Below are 17,435 nucleotides of genomic sequence, written 5' to 3'. Positions count from 1 at the left end.
TGATTGCTACACTGAACATTACATCTGACCTACGGTCAAGGATAATCACAGCTCAAAGAGAGGATGAAAACATGGAGAGGTTACGAATGAAGATTTGAACCGAGAAGATGGAGAATTATCAAGAAGCGGCAGACAATGCCATATTATTTAAAGGAAGAATGTGTGCCTGATAGAGAAGAGCTGAAAAATGAAATCATGAGTGAAGCTCATGACACCCCTTACACAGCACACCCAGGAGGTACGAAGATGTACCAAGATTTAAAAATGAGATTTTGGTGGGAATGAATGAAACGAGAGATAACAGCCTTTGTTGAGAGATGTTTGGCATGCCAGCAAGTGAAAGCATTACATCAACGACCCTATGGCAAGTTGCACCCATTAGAAATTCCTGAGTGGAAATGGGATCATATAGCCATGGATTTTGTGACTAGATTGCCAAAATCAAAAAGAGGAAACACAGCTATTTGGGTAATCATAGATCGATTGACGAGGAGTGCACATTTTAATACCGATCCCGATTACCTATGGATCTGACAAGTTAGCTCAGATTTATATCCGAGAGATAGTGCGATTGCACGGAGTACTGATGACGATTACATCGGATCGAGATTCCAGATTTACTTCACGTTTCTGGATGAGCATGCAAAAAGAATTAGGTACTAAAACTGAATTTTAGTACAGCCTTTCATCCGCAGACGGATGGACAGTCCGAAAGGACTATACAAGTTTTAGAAGACATGATTAGAACTGTTGTGCTAGATAGAGGAAGTCAATGGGAGCAAGTTTTTCCCCTGATCGAGTTTGCTTATAATAACAGTTTTCAATCGACTATTAACATGGCTCCATACGAAGCCTTGTATGGATAAAAATGTATATCCCCGCTTTATTGGGATGACGTTGGAGAGAGAAAAGTGCTTGGACCAGAAGCCATTGAAGAGATGATCGCCATTGTGCGACAGATTCGACAGAGAATTAAAGAAGCACAAGATCGCCAAAAGTCTTATGCAGACACCAGGCGAACATAGATTCATTTTGATGTAGGAGACAAAGTCTTTCTTAAAGTTTCCCCATCCAGAGGAGTACATCGTTTTGGAGTTAGAGGAAAACTCAAATCGAGATATATTGGACCCTACGATATACTCGAGAAAGTAGGCCCTGTTGACTATAGACATGCGTTGCCTCCGAGCTTCGCGAACGTTCATAATGTTTTCCATGTTTCACAAGTAAGAAAATACGCGTTTGATCCAAAACACGTTATTCATCAAGAAGAAGTGTCCCTAGAGCCGGACTTGAGCTATGAAGAGAGGCCCGATGCTATTCTGGACCGGAAGATCCAGCAATTGAGAAACAAGTCAATTCCTTTGGTGAAAATCCAATGGAGACATCATGGGTAAGAGGAAGCAACATGGGAACTTGAAGAGAAGATGAAAGAGAAATATCCCGAGCTTTTTCCCGAAGGTGAATAACTCAACTTTCGGGATGAAATTTTTTTTAAGGGGGGTAGGATGTAACACCCCGTACTTTTATGAGTAGTAGTAGTGTCGAGACACTACAGAGAGTACTACAATACTGAGATATGAGATTATAAGTAAGATGAGATGGAGTTATGAATAGACATATTGAGTATTAGAGTTACATTATTTTGATGAGACGAGTTATTATTCTAGATGGAGATATGAGTCTGATAGAATCAATGATAAAGATAGAGAGTGAGCAGTTTGAGAAAACGAGTTGAGATAGAGATGCTGATTGAATTGAGAAAAGAGCATAATTTATTTTTCCCGATGACGGATACAGAGGTATCTGTGAGATTAATTGTCCTATTGTTAATAGGAACATCTGATTAAGAATAGAGTTGAGATAAGTGAATGAGAAACCCTATAGAAGGGAGAGTCGATCTGAGAGATGATCTAATTGAGAGATGATTGCTGATTGCTTTGATGTGAATTGTATCCGTGTTTTATCTGAGATTGTTTGAGTGATTGTCTACGTGACTACTTGTTACGTGTGTTTGTATGATGATGTGAGTATGATTTTTTTTTCGTGTTATGTTAACACGGATTATTTTTGAGATTTTAGAGAATGAGATTATTTTTAAAATCGGGAAATAGCATACAGCTATTATTATTTTGCATATCAGCATTTTATGAGAAATATTTTACTGAGACATGAGATGTGATATTTTCGAGTACACTATTTTTGGTGTTACTATTATTTTATTTTATCACATGAGTAAATAAAGTGTAGTTTTATTTTATCAAGAGAGAGATACATAATTACATTAATTCCACTAATACTACACTTCAGATATTTTTTTTTTACCACATGCTTATATCTTAAATGGCAAGTGGATTAGGAGGTTGGAGTTAAGGGGACATGCATTAATTGTAAAGTGAAAATGTTGGGATAATATTTTAATACAAGTGGGATTAGATATTTGATCAAATTATTCATCCTAATTCTACAAAGAACTCACGCACACCCCCTCCCTTCTCTTCCCCATTCTCGACCCCCTCTCTCTCTCTCAATACTCTCTTTTCCTCCATTGTTGTCCATTGATGAAAGCTTAGAGAAGCTTCATCAAACACTACTATGAAATAATCCACCATCCAATCCAATCAAATACTAGCATATCTCATCAAATTCAAGAAGCTAGAGCTAAGATCAAAGTTGGAGCAAAGTCTTGATCACCTTTTAAATCCCTGAGTAAGTGATCTTAGATTATTTATTTGATCATATTAATGATATGTGAATGAGTATATGATCATGATTGAGCAAGAAAATCACCCAACTTATTTCTATGAAATTTTCGAAAATTTGGGGCTTGAAACCCTACGAAATTTTGTTGTTTATTTTCTTGAATTGGCTTGCGTTATATGATGATTGATGATTATTGGGATGATATATATGAATATCTTGATGATTAGCCATGAGATATAGATTTTCTATTAGGTTAGTTTACCTAAAATTGGGATGTTGAGATCCTATGGATCAATTGATGTATAGATGATGGATTTGAGTTTATGAGATGATCTAGATGATTAATGATGGATGAGATTGAAGCTTGAGGTTGAGAAGTGAAAAATGAAAAGTGTTAGTTTGAGGAAGAAGATGACATATATTTGTATCTATATGTGATCTTGTTATATGATGTTGATTTGTGCTAATTGGTAACCTAGGATGTTAGATCTATGATTTGATCAATAGATTATACATGATTAGTGATATTTTCAAAGGATTTAGTTTAATAAAAACTAGGGTTATTAATAAATCTATGTGTTAATTGTGTGAAATCAGTTAAGTATATAATCTTGAGCATGAAATAAATATATGTTGAGGATATTGGCTATGGTTTGCCATGAGAATTTAATTGAGTTAAAGTGAGATTTGCTTTTTCTTTGAGTTGATGTTCGAGAATGATATGAGATGAGAAGATTTGAGGTTGAGTATATCTTTTGAATCGCTCGATCGTTTTGATGTGGTTGAACATTTAAAGAGTTTGAGATGAGATTTTGGTGAATTTTTGTAGGCTTACTGACCTACTGTGATCGACGGTTTTTCGCTGTTAAATAGTTTTGAAACTTTTATAACAAGTCCCTAAATGAGTCTTGAGTACCCTGGTAAAATTTCAAGCCATTTCAACTTCGTTTGATATTTCTTTAAAATACAAAACCTAAACTGCACATTACTACCGAGAATTTCAGAGAACAGGAGAAAGAGTCATTCATTTCAGTAGCTTCCTGTGTGATCTAGCTTTCCAAATTTTTATGGTATCAACCTTATTATGTTAGCTAGATATCCACCAAAGTTGAGCCCAGTTTGACAACGTTTACTTTTTTTCAAAAATGGTAACTTTCGGTTGCACAAAACTGCCAGAAATGGTAGATCGTGGTAAAAACGTCATATCTCTCAAACCACTTGGAGTTTTCGACTCTACTTTTTTTTATATGAAACTAGACTCGAATATCTTTCTTTTAGTATGACTCTCGAGGCCAGGAGATATCAGAGTCAGAACGGATTAAATTTTGAAATTGAGTCAGTGTAAAAACAGAGCATGTTTTGATGATGTTTGATTGTGATTCTTATGTGCCTTATGTGATTGTGTTGCCTATGTGTTTGAATGAGATTAGACAAGCCTTATATGAGAGATAAATCAAGACTTAGAACCATGAGTTTCTTGAAACCTATCCTTGAACTTAAGGATTTGAGATGAGTGGAGACTTTATATAGAGTTGAGTAAGGAGATAGAATATGAGATAGAGCATGAGTTAAGGCTCGAGAATTAGTCAATGAGTTTCTAATCGAGATTCATTTTATGACATGAACCTTCGATGATGATGATGATCCCTGAAGACACGAGCAGAGCAAGGAAGTAAGTAACTCCGCTTTGACGGGAGATTTTGAGTAAGGTCTTCAGGTGGGCATTATTTTGAGTATACAGTTTAAGAGCTTTTCTAAACTGTTTTAAATGATGATGAAATTATAAGATGTTTTGATGTTTTGAGATTATGATGATGTTTGAGAATTATTGACTTGCCAATATTTTTTTATGATGATGTTGAGCTTGTATGTTTACCCTCTACTGATGAGTTGAGATGAGACGATCGGGTCCTAGGCAGTTGATAGCTATCCTGCCAGGGCTAGTGTACACTGAGGTGACTGTGAGCCGTTGAGCGAATCGGCCGATCACGGTGCTTGAGAAGGAGGCCTACTTCTCAGTATCTGAGTTGAGATGATGTTGAGTTGTAGATGTGGTACTTACTTGCTGAGTTTTGACTGCAGTCATTCGAGTCATTCATTCATTTATTGATGATGTTGAGTTTTAACTACATGCACGAGATTTTCTAACTGTTATCCCTGTGTTTTGCTGAGATGTGGCAAGGTCAATTTATAGCTCTATGAGCAGCTTTGTTTTCGGCGATATGCCCACTGAGTATTTATGTACTCACGCCCTGCATGTATTTCTAAACGTGCAGGATAAGCGGAGGGGGAGTATGGTGCGATGCTGGTGGGGAATGTTTCGGGTTGACGTTTTCTTTCTCTATCGTATGTCTGTTTTGTCGATAGAGTTTTGATATGAAGTTATGTTATATTAAATCAAGCAGTTTACTCACGATTATGTGTCTTCATACATATAGTCGGTTCACCTTTTGTTATCACACTCTGAATATTATGACTCTACATAAAAATTGAGCTATACTTGTTTTGCTTTTCATGTCGAGATTCTTGATATTTATCGAGCTATGACGATGTTGGCGATTATACCCTTTTGATGAATTATGATGATCTTTCCTTTGCATGTTTCTTTGTGAGCTTCTGTAGTTGTTCTATGTATTCTTTCTATCTTCTCCTTTCTTTTATTAGTCGTATCGATACTCGGTCTCCGCTATTACTAGTGTCGGAACCGGGCTGCGACAGTTCTCTAATGGAATGAACTATTATTTATAAATTAATTATGGTCTGGGCTGGCCATGGAGAATTAATTTGTTTGAGGCCCATCATTATTCCTTGTATCTGGTCCCTGGACTGGCCCAAAGTCTCCTTGCCCTAGCAGAGACAGAATTCGCTCATCACAAGTTTTCTGGCGTCCCACAGCTTATTTTTATTTATTTAAATACAGCTGTCTGCTCTCAGGAAACACACACACACTAATTAATTAGGGTTTTGAGAGAGTAGAGAGGCGCCAGACGTGAAAGGCAGAATTCTCTCTTGGGACTTTCACAGCTCGTTGTCCATCCAACGGTGAAAGCTGAGCGGGATACAGTTCAGAAGATCTGAGCTGGAGTCAGATTTTCGCAGGAAATCAAGTTCTGGCAGTTTCGGGAGAATGGCCATAACTTCCTCCTCAGAACTCCGATTCAGGCGAAATAGGCGGCCACGGAAATCTCTCTCAAAGATGAAGAAGTCGTATTTCTAGGAAAAATATGACTTGAGGACGTTTGAGGTTTCAAACGAAGGCTTGAAGCTGACTGATCTGTTCAGCTGCGAGTTTGACGAATTCTTCTGAATTCTTCAGGTATTTCTGAACTCCAATGTGCAGCACTTAAATTCATAGGGGCATGTTAGGGATTAATCGTCGTATGAGAAATTAATAATAATCCAAGAAACTGATCTTCGGGGCAAATCGAGTATTAATTCAGTTTAATATTCCTTCAGTTGTGGTGTGCTCAACATGGGTAACCCCAGTATCAGTAATGTTAGCTATATTTCTGGACTAAAATATAACTTGTTGTTTGTAAGTCAATTTTGTGACAGCGGATTCGCAGTGAAGATCATGAAGGATGAGTTCATTGTGAGAAATAGCCAGAAGAAGATGGTGCTGAGAAGAATCAAGTAAGGAAATCTCTAAATTATTTCATGGGAAGATAGCCCACTTGAAACTTGCCTCATCAGCAAGAGCAGCTCAGAGCTCAACTGGCTATGGCACAGAAGGCTCAACCACCTCAACTTCAAAACGATCAACAAACTTGCTAAATATCAACTAGTAGAAGGATTGTCTTCTATTGTGTTTCAGAAGAAGCAAGAATATGAAGCATGTCAAAGAAGAAGGCAAACAAGAACCTCATTCAAGTAAAAAATAGGACACTCCTCTGAAAGAGTTCTTCAACTGCTTCACATGGATCTTTGCGGTCCAGTGTCTCCCAGAAGTTATAATGGTAGAAAATATACCTTGGTAGTTGTAGATGATTATTCACGATATACCTGGGTTACCTATCTATACAGGAAAAGTGAGACACTGACGGTCCTACCAAAACTGATGAAAAGACTAAGTGTTGAAAAAGGCATCAACATCATCAGTATCAGATCTGATAGAGGGACTGAATTCCTAACTTAAGTAATTCGAAACTACTGCGAGGAACAAGAGATCAGTCACCAAACCTCTGCAGCAAGAACTCCACAGCAAAATGGAGTAGCTGAAAGAAGAAACAGGTTTTTGAAGGAAGCTGCAAGGACGATGCTAGCAGAATCAAAACTACCACTGAAATTTTGGGCTGAAGCCGTTAACAATGCTTGCTATACCCAGAATCGCTTCTTCGTTACTCAAAGACATGTGAAAACTCCATACGGACTATGGAAGAACAGGAAGCCAACCATTTCTTATTTTCATGCTTTCGGTTCTAGGTGTTTCATTCATAACAATTATAAAAGAAAATTCAACACATTAGATAGCAAGGCTGATCCAGCATTTTTCCTTGGACACTCTAGTACTGAAGAATCCAGCAAAACCTATCGGGTGTTTAACTCTCAAACTCTAGTTGTGGAAGAAACACCTCATGTTATTTTTGATGAGTCTCTTGATGATTTCAGGAAACAAGAAACTGAAGAAAATGATAAGAACATTGGAGTTTCCAATATTGAAATGAGAAGCACCGAACCTACAGAAGTGTTGGTGTGGGGACCAAGAAGAGATGAAGATACTGAAAAACATCAGTATCAGAAAATCAGTCAAAGGACTAAAGGTCCAACTGAAGTTGCTACAGAAGACATCAGTCAAGGGGGAACTCCAACGATTGGAGAAACCAGAGAAACTGCAACTGAATAGCGTGTAGAGCCTACTACACCACCAGTTCAACACCTCTCTCCACGTGAAGCAACTAGAGGCAACACGCAACAACAGTCAAATGAAGGACCACTATCTACCCTGACCGAAGATCCTCAACCCTCACCAGAAGAAATCAGGAAATACAAAAGATGATTTGAACTACATTCCAAGGACAACATCATTGGAGAACCATTCGCCGGTGTGAAGACTCGAAGATCAATATGCAACCTCGTCTACGACATCAACCAGAACTGCATCAATGAAGATGAAAACTTCAGCTATTTCTTGTCAGAAGCATAACCTAAACATGTTGAAGAATCACTGAAATCCACTCATTGGGTTATCGCGATGCAAGAAGAATTAAGCGAATTCAACAGGAATTTAGTTTGGGAACTAGTGGATCGCCAAGATGGTACAAAAGTTATTGGATTTAAATGGATCTTCAAGAATAAAAAGGATGGGAAAGACAATGTGGTCAGAAACAAAGCAAGGCTAGTGGCCAAAGGATACAGTCAAGAAGAAAGAATCGACTACGATGAAACCTTTGCCCATGTTGCTAGACTGGAAGCAGTTAGACTTTTCTTAGCCTATGCCGCCCACAAGAGATTCAAAGTACACCAGATGGATGTGAAGTGTGCATTTCTCAATGAAGTGCTCACTGATGAAGTCTACGTTGAACAACCTCCAGGCTTTGAAGTTGCTGGACCAGACAAGGTGTACAAGCTGAAGATGTCATACCCAGGGCTTTTGATGACGTGTTTAATTGATTGAGTTTGAGTAATTAGGGTTTAGATCCCTTGTTTGATTTACTTTGTAAAGAGATTAAGAGTTATATGAAGTTTTCTTGTTATTTTAAAGATGTTGAGATGTTCTTTTGATGATGTGAGGATGATGTGGGATTTTATATCCGTATTTGAGTTTGAGTATTTGAATAATTCTAGATAATTATTTGAATGAGAACGGTGAACTCGGAAGTGAAATCTGAGTCCGTTAAGACGTTTTTGAAATTTTTTACTTTTTGATGATGAATAGTAAAATACGGCTATTTCGTCTTTTTGTCGACTTTCAAAATCTTACGTTCACGTCGTCGAGAAATATTCTTAGTTTTTCGATACGAGTCCAATAATGAAAGTTTTTATTTTTGGACGACGAGTGAATAGTAAACCGGGATTTCTCGATAAACGAACCGAGCTCGTTTATCAGAATTTCGAGAACGAGCTTGTGTTTTCTATATTTATATAGAATTACGAGTATAATGAAAGTGAGTAGGAGTTGAGAGGGCGAGTAACGAAGAGTATGGGTAGTTAGTCGTTAAAACGAGACGAGACGAGACGAAATGAGATATTTAACGACTAAATATCTAACCTACCCTACCCTTAACCACCCCCCAACCGCCCAAACCCCTCTATATCAGCCAACTCACGCAGCACACACACACAAACACACTAAACACACACCATTCACGCATAACACCATTTTTGCTTGGGTTGGAGCTTTCAAGCTCCGATTTGAGCACCGAGACGAGCGCCGATTCATCTTTTCGATCACGTATCTAAGTAGGTAAGATCTCTACCTACGTTTTGATGGTTTTCTTTTCGATTTTCGTCGACGTCGAAAAACGTCGATTCTCGACTTTATTTTGAAACGACGTCGGATCGTCGTGAAATTTTAGTATGATGTTCTTGGGTAGATATCGAGCATGTTTAATGAAGAGAGTAAGAACGGAACGAACCGTAGCTATGAAACCCATGAGGGCAGCCCCGTTTTTCACATATTAGCTTGTCTTTCGATTTTTGTTTGATCGTTTTGACTTGATATTTGTGCTTAGGGGTATGCTAGGATCGATATATATTAAATTCGTATTTTTCCAAGCACGAAAATTGTATAAGTTTTTAGAATATGATTATTTAAATTCGTGAAGTTTGGGACGTTGCATGATGAATATTATTGCATATATGTGTTCTACGATATCACATGAGCATGCTAGATTAATTTGGGAATTTTCGAGGAATGTTAGAAACGAGAAGCATGAGGACCGAATGGTTTGATGCCCGGATGTGAATATTTGATTTTTATTTGAATGATTTGAGTTTATATGTGTTTATATTTATTAAATATTGCACGTATAATTTACTTAGATTAATTTGAACACCGAGGTTCAAATTTGATGAAGGCCGTGAGTCATAAGGCCAGAGACGAGCGATGCTCGATTTTAAGTTGAGATATGTGGCGTATGTGAAGTCATGTAAGTGAACTAGCAGTGCATATGAGTTAATGCAATGTTAGTAAGACTTTATGAATTATTGGAGTATTAATGAGTAAAAATGACGAGTTTTATCAAGGTGAGTAAGTTTTACGGTTCCAAATGACGCCCCTTTCTTCCCCTTATTCTTTAATCCCATCCTTAGTCGTAGATCACTCGTCTTAACTATCCTTAGTTAGGGCGGGCTGCGACAGAGTGGTATCAGAGCGAAGGAAAGCTCTGAATTTGAAGTCTTGAGTTTAGTCTAGAATGAGTCACTAGGCTAATAGTTATTAACAACCGTGAGCTCAGCGCACCATCACACCAGGCTCAACGAGGTATGTAAAATTTCAAAGTTTATTTGACGTTAAATTTTGAAGAGCATGATTAGTAAGTTATCGAGGTTTTTGAGTTGCATGAGAAATGCATATAAAATGACCAAGTATGAGAAATTAGCATGGATTAGATTTATTAGTTTAAATGAGATAAATAAATTAGAGAAACATGTTATTAATTAAAGTTGGAATTTAGTATTTAATTACTAAGTCCGAGATTTAATCGAGAATTATGAGCATGTTAAATTGTTAAGATATGATTTAATATTTGAGTTTGTTGTCGATTATGTGTCTAAATGGAGTGAGTGTGAGAGTTATGATTAACGCACATAAATGTTAGTATCTGACACTCGAACATTTGGTTTCGAGTATAAATGATAGTTTACTGATAAAGAGTTTTGATGATTTTGAATTGTTGGTTTGCGTTGAAGAGATGTCAAGATGTTAAGTTTTGAGTTGAGAGACGAGTTCACGTAGTGAGATTCACGCGTTGAAATCTCGTGGCTGACATTATGTATGAATAGGTCATGCCGAAATTTTTAGTGAATACTTTGATATATCATCAAATAATCATTATAATTTCTTAGTGAAATTAGGATTTGAGGTCAAAAGAGAGATGAACATTAGAGATACTAATGTTTCATAAAAGAGATTAGAATATTAATCGAGTTTTCTTTAATAACTTCTCACTGATTCTTCATAACGATGAAGGTCCTTTTGGGAAGTAACGACTTGAGGGAGAGAGTGACGATACTCATTGATACAGAGACACAACGAGGTGGGCTTTCTTAAACACGTATATAGAGATCCCCTGCATACAGGCCTCTTATACGAAATGAAATGAATGACATGATATAATTGTTAAGTTTCGATTTTATGAAAATGATCAAATGATGAATGGTTCTTTATGAAATGAAATGAAATGAAGGAAATTATTATATGAAGGATGTTATATTGAAGTTATTGCATTGCCAAATTTTTGATGTTTTGGTATGTTATCTATCTGCTTGAGATGAAGAATTCGGTCCTATGCTAGTGTAGATACTAGTAAGGATTTGTGTACACTGAGGTGGTCGTGAGTCATCGAGCGGGTTGGCCGATCACAGTGCTGCAGAGGGAGGCCTCCCTCTCAGTACTTGATGTTATAACAGATATGATACATACTTGATGAGAAAAGTCTGCGCAGACAACTTTGAGGAAATGAAAATGAGTTTAGCTAATACAAGGCCTTTCTACAAATCCCTTGTATTATGCATATGAAATGGCAATGACAATATTTACAGCTTTATAAGCATGAGATGAGATGAGATGTTTGGCATGTGTTCACTGAGTGCTTTTTGTACTCAGCCCTGCATATGTTTTCTAAATGTGCAGGTTGAGCTGATGTGGTGATGGTGCTGCAATGAGCGGAGTCTCCAGGGTTGTTAATAAATAGTTAACCTGTCTAGAATATGTCTTCATACATATGTCTAGCTACTTTCCGCTGCAAGATGTTGTTGATGTTATAGTATGTTATGTCATACTTTGAGTCTTAAGAGAATGGTTTCATCTGATGTACAACTTGATTAATGATATTTATTAAGTTTTTATGTTGTCTTACATAGACTGTTTTCAATGGAGTATTAATGAGTAAAAATGACGAGTTTTATCAAGGTGAGTAAGTTTTACGGTTCCAAATGACGCCCCTTTCTTCCCCTTATTCTTTAATCCCATCCTTAGTCGTAGATCACTCGTCTTAACTATCCTTAGTTAGGGCGGGCTGCGACAGAAGAAGACGCTGTATGGATTGAAACAAGCACCAAGAGCATGGTATGATACTATCTCTAAGTATCCACTAGAACAAGGATTTAAGAAAGGATCAGTGACAGAACTCTGTTCACACTGAAAGAAGGAGAAGATCTTCTACTTGTTCAGATTTACGTTGATGACATCATCTTCGGATCTAAATCCGAAAGGATGTGCAAAAAGTTTGTTGATATCATGACGAATAAATTCCAGATGTGAATGATGGAGAAATGATTTTCTTTTTGGGATTACTAGTGAAGTAGACTAAAGAAGAAATCTTGATCAATCAGTCAAAGTATGCCAAGGAACTGATAAACAAGTTTGGCATTCAGTAAAGATTCCAATGAACACCAACTGGAAAGTGGATCCAGGAACTGAAGGAAAATCTGTATCATCAACTAAATACAGAGAAATCATTGGATCACTACTTTACTTAACTGCAAGCAGACCAGACATAGCTTTTCCAGTCGGAGATTGTGCGAGATATCAGTCAGATCCTAAAGATGCTCATATGGATGCTGCAAAGCGCTAGTTTTGAAATATCAGTCGGAGTTTATGCGAGATATCAGTCGGAGTTTGTGCGAGATATCAGTCAGATCCTAAAGATGCAGTAAGTACTTTAACTTTTATAATATATCAGTTAATTTAGTTATGTACCCTAGTTTTGACAAAATCGAACTTTTTCGAATGTCTTAACTAATTGTTGGAAACTTTTAACTGATATCCTTGCTGGACAGAACTTTTAATTTGCTTTTAAAATTGTTTTAATCTGTCCCGCCTCTTTCATTGCCTTAACAACAAAATTCTACAAATTTTCGTTGATTTGACAAGTAAACCTCGATTTAATTTTCTCTACTTTTGAGGCACACGTCTTTACAATGATGGCAGACGTGAAATTTTCTTTTAAAATTGGTTTAAGGCACAAAAATCGATAATCTTTGTATTTTTAAAATGTCTTTTGCCTTAACTGTAACACCCCGTACTTTTCCTTATGTCGAGAGATAGTGTTTTAACACTATTGAGAATTATGAGATGTCGAGATGCGAGATTATGAGTTATAAGTGGACAAACCAATGATGGAGGTAGAGTGATGAGATTTGAGAAATGAATCGAGTTAGAGATGCTGATTGAATGGAGTTAAGATTTTTATTTTACTTCCGACCACCGGGAATAGAATTTTCGGATACCGAGTTATCAGAGTTTGACTGTCCTATTAAGAAAAATAGGAATAACGAGTTTGACATAGAGGCGAGGAAGAGAGGGAGAGAACCCTTGATGATATTACCTTGAAGTAGCATCGAAATACCATTGAGAACTTTGAGAGTTAAAGACTAGCTTATTAAAATCGAGAGGAAATTATCGATGGATGGTAATAAGAGTAAAATAGAGATGTTGATAGCTTTGAGAATGATGTTAGAGTTGAGATAAAGATGCTGATTGATTTTTGATGTTGAGATGAAAGACGAGAGATAAAGTTGAGGTAGTGATTGAGAGTCACTATAAAGAGGATTAAGCAAGAGTGACGATTGGATTAATGACGAGTGATGATCCATTTTAATGTGATAACTTTGTGAGTTATTTGATTGACGTTATGTGATTTATTTGATACGTGTGCACTGTATTTGAGTAATTGTGGTAGTACATGATTTAAATTACCACCGCACACATTCCCACACTCATTACCAATTTTTATAATCTCTTTTCCCACATGTGGATAATTGGCGGATGAGACTTGCTGCTAAGGGGGAGACAAGATACTATTTGAGCATTTAATGCTTCTTATCTTAAGGAATAAGAATCTTGTTTAATACCAAGAGTTTCTCTCTCTTTCCGTCATTCTCATCATTTTCGGCCCTTCACCTTCTTCTCTCCCCCTCACGCCATTCTTTCTCTCCTCCATTGGAGACCAAGTTCGAGCTTCTAAAGACATAACTATGATGAAATCCTCCACTAAATCTAGTCCTTAAACACTTTCTACTCTTGATTCAAGAAGATTAGTGGAGTTTGATGCTTGAAGAATAGAGAGAAGATTTCCTTTTCTTGAAATTATTTGAGTAAGTGTCCTGATCTTTTGGATCTAGACCTCTGTGAGATATATGTGTGTTCTGATCTTTTGGATCTAGACTTTATTATGTGATATATGTGTATAGAAGGATGATTGAAGCATGAGAAACTTCCCCCTCCACCTTTTTCGTCATTTTTGAAAATTAGGGTTCATGCCCTTTAAAAATCTTTCTGGTTCATTTCTAAAATTGGGGTGAGAAAAATGTTATATGTGTTGATTTGAGGTGATTAAGATGTATTTTGCAAAGCTGAGTCTTGAGACATGATTTTTACAAAACCAGTTTGATATAAGAATTTGGGAAAATCCCTGAGGTTATGTCTTGAATGACGATTTGATGATGAGCATGAATATATGAAAGGATTAACGTGATGTTGATGAATTAGTGTTTAAAATGAGTTTTTGAGTTGGTCATGATGTAGAGTGTTAGTATTTCTGATGTTTGAGAGTGTTTGATGATTTCTGGGAATGAAAAAGTTGATGAGTTTCTCGAGTTGCTCTTGACTTGCGTCGTTCTGTCTTGAGTCTTGCTCTACTCAGCCGAGAAGTCATTCCCTGGATATGCCAGAGAAATCGTTTCCCCGCGGGCATGCCAGAGAGTTCTTTTCCCCGCTGCCCTGCCAGCGAGTTCATTTCTCTGACTTACGATCGATTCCTCTGAGTTCGATTCCTCTGAGATCGATTCCTCTGAATTCGATTTCTCTGAGATCGATTCCTCTGACGATCGATTCCTCTGATGTCTGATTCCTCTGATGTCGAATCCTCTGACGATCGAGTCCTCCGATGTTTGATTCCTCTGGCGACAGAGAGTTCGTCTATGCTAGAGAGTTCATGATTTCGCTGCCTTGGCAAGTTGATTCCTCTGCCCTGGCGAGTATTTTCCGCAGTTCCGCCGAGCTGCTCCGCTCCGCTCTGCTGAGTTTTTCCACCTTGACCACCGAGCATTTCTCTGCTCTGGTCTCCGAGTCAAACTTATGTTTGTTTGTTGTGATATGTTTATGTGTGAGTTGTATGCTTATGTGTTATACTTGCCTATGTGCTTGTCTGCTATGAGTATAGTCAGAGTTGAGAGTTAAATCGAGAGTAAGTCGTGAATCCTTAGAGGTCGAGTATGCCTAGGGATTTAGTTTTACTGGGTAAATAGACGTTGAGTGAGAAGTTATTGTTGAGACGAGTTTGGATTTCAGTATTGAGTACTAACTAAGGTTGTTTTATCACATGAACCTTCGTGATGATGTTGATGATTTATGAAGATCCGAGCGAGACGAAGAAGTAAGTCACCTATTCCTATCCGAGCTTAAGCGAAGGACTACAGGTGGGCAATATTTTGAGTAAACATTTATCGTATGAGCTTTCTAAAATGATTGATGATGATATTTATGAGTTTATCAAATGATTTGAGATAAATGATGTTTAAGAACTGTTTGACTTGCCAATTTTTGATGTTGAGCTTGTATGTTACCCTCTACTGATGAGACGAATTCGGTCCTGCCACAAGCGGGATTTTGTGCACAGAGGTGACTGTGAGCCGTCTTCGGGTCGGCCAGTCACGGTACTTGAGAGGGAGGCCTACTTCTCAGTACCGATAATGATGAGTTGTAGATGTGGTACATGCATGATGAATACTTTGATAGCGCTATCGTTTACTTATGATGTTATGATTATGAAAACTGCATGCACAGATTTCATTGATGCTAAACTTATTTCTGTGTATTGCTGATGTTATGGCAAGTTTCAAACATATAGCTCTAAGAGCGCCTTTGATGTTTTTCGGCGTTTGCCCACTGAGTATTATTACTCACGCCCTGCATATCTTTCTAAATGTGCAGGCTAAGCTTTGGAGCGAGATTGGACTGGTGCTGGTGGGGATGGTTTCATTGATGAAGTTTCTACACCGTTTTTCCTTTGATGTTAGAGTCTTAAGGATGATGTACTTTGCTTTCCTTCTGATGTTGATAAAACCTTAGTAAGATGATGTCTTATTCCTTTCTAATCAAGCAATATACTCACGGTTATATGTCTTCATACATATAATTGTTACGCCTTTGCTGTGAGACTCATGATATTATGCTTCCTTATGGAAAATAAGTTGTACCTACTTTGCTTTTCTTCTTGAAATTTCTGATATTCAAGAAGTTATAACGATGTTGACGTATATACCCTGGAGCCGAATTATAATGCTTTGCCTTAGTATATTTTGATGTAAGCTTCCGCCCGATGTTCAGTTTAGTTCTATGGTTCTTTATTCATTTATATTAGTCGTATCGATACTCGTACCCCGCTATCACTAGCGTTTGGGAATCGGGCTGCGACATTAATACTTTTTCGTCATCACAAACTTATCATCTTCCATAGACTTTTCTGTGAGAATATTCTATTTCTACAGAAAACCTTGTTCCGACCATGGAGAGACCAATGACGAAGAAGTCATGAAGTGGGAAAATGACGCTCGCCTACCTGGTCTACGAAGGACCATACCACTAGGATGCTGCCCTTTTCTGCCGACAAGTTCCGTTCTTCTCTCACATGTATCCGGCGATTCAAGTGTCTTCCATCATAATGCCAGGTGCAAAGAAGCTTCTAAGCTTCTGGAGGATGCAAGTTGAAGTAACAGCCTCCAATTGTTACTTCAACTGGTTATCAAGCTCATCTCATGTATCTTGCATACCTCCAACCATGGCAACAACAACAAGCCCTCACTCGTTGTCCGCCGGCATCCCTCGCCGCACATGGTCTTCTCAACATAGACCTAGTGCAGGCAAATCGACAGTGTTAGTCCTCACGACTGTCACTGATTCGATATTTCCTTCTCACACCCTTCTCACACACTTTTCCACTTTCTCCATCCTACACCCTCTCTCCAGCCTTTAAGGTCCGTATGTAGGGCCTCTCTATCCTTGTCTTTCTTCCGCGCTCTGCATATGCACCCATATCCCCCACCTTCATCTCCACAAGCACTCCTCAATCTCCTGTTCCTCATCATTTTCCTCTCATACTAGCGTCTTCCTCTTCTGTCCCTCATCTGATTAAACTCCTCTCGAACCTTCTCACGAGCATTTGTTAAACGGAGTTGGGTATCATCTGATCACTGCTTCCAGCATCAGTCCTTTTTCCTTTTTGATGTTGCCAAAAAGGGGGAAAAGAAGGCAAAGAAAAACCATAAAAAACCGAAGCTGGTGAAGCAAAAGGATCTACAGAAGTTCAAAAGGAAGATGAACCAGTAAGACCTTGAGTCAATGGAAAACAAGTGTAGAAGAATCAAGCAAAGGAAGAAGAAGAAGAAGAAGAAGATGAAGAGCAAGATCAAGATGGAGTTCAACACAAATCCAGATTTTTGTTTTAACTGTATTTTCTTATTTTGATATGTACTGAAACTGATCTCTCAACAGTTACTTTGAAATGAAAATACAACTCCTTTTGACCTCAACCTGAAGACAATGTCCTTTTGTCCAGGCTCTGATTACTTAT

General features: G+C 37.8%; 1 long non-coding RNA gene across 1 annotated transcript; it reads left to right on the top strand.

The window, feature by feature from the left end:
- The first annotated feature begins 2,529 nt into the window (after positions 1 to 2,529).
- Positions 2,530 to 11,657, top strand: LOC130992857 (uncharacterized). The gene is made up of 3 exons (XR_009091443.1): positions 2,530 to 2,706; positions 10,832 to 10,898; positions 11,495 to 11,657. It is a non-coding gene; the product is annotated as an uncharacterized LOC130992857 (long non-coding RNA).
- Positions 11,658 to 17,435: the final 5,778 nt, after the last annotated feature.

Source organism: Salvia miltiorrhiza, chromosome 7 (assembly GCF_028751815.1).
Source record: "Salvia miltiorrhiza cultivar Shanhuang (shh) chromosome 7, IMPLAD_Smil_shh, whole genome shotgun sequence".
Classification (NCBI taxonomy): domain Eukaryota; kingdom Viridiplantae; phylum Streptophyta; class Magnoliopsida; order Lamiales; family Lamiaceae; genus Salvia; species Salvia miltiorrhiza.
Note: the sequence above shows the minus strand (reverse complement) of the source record. Positions and strands in the feature narration are given on the sequence as shown.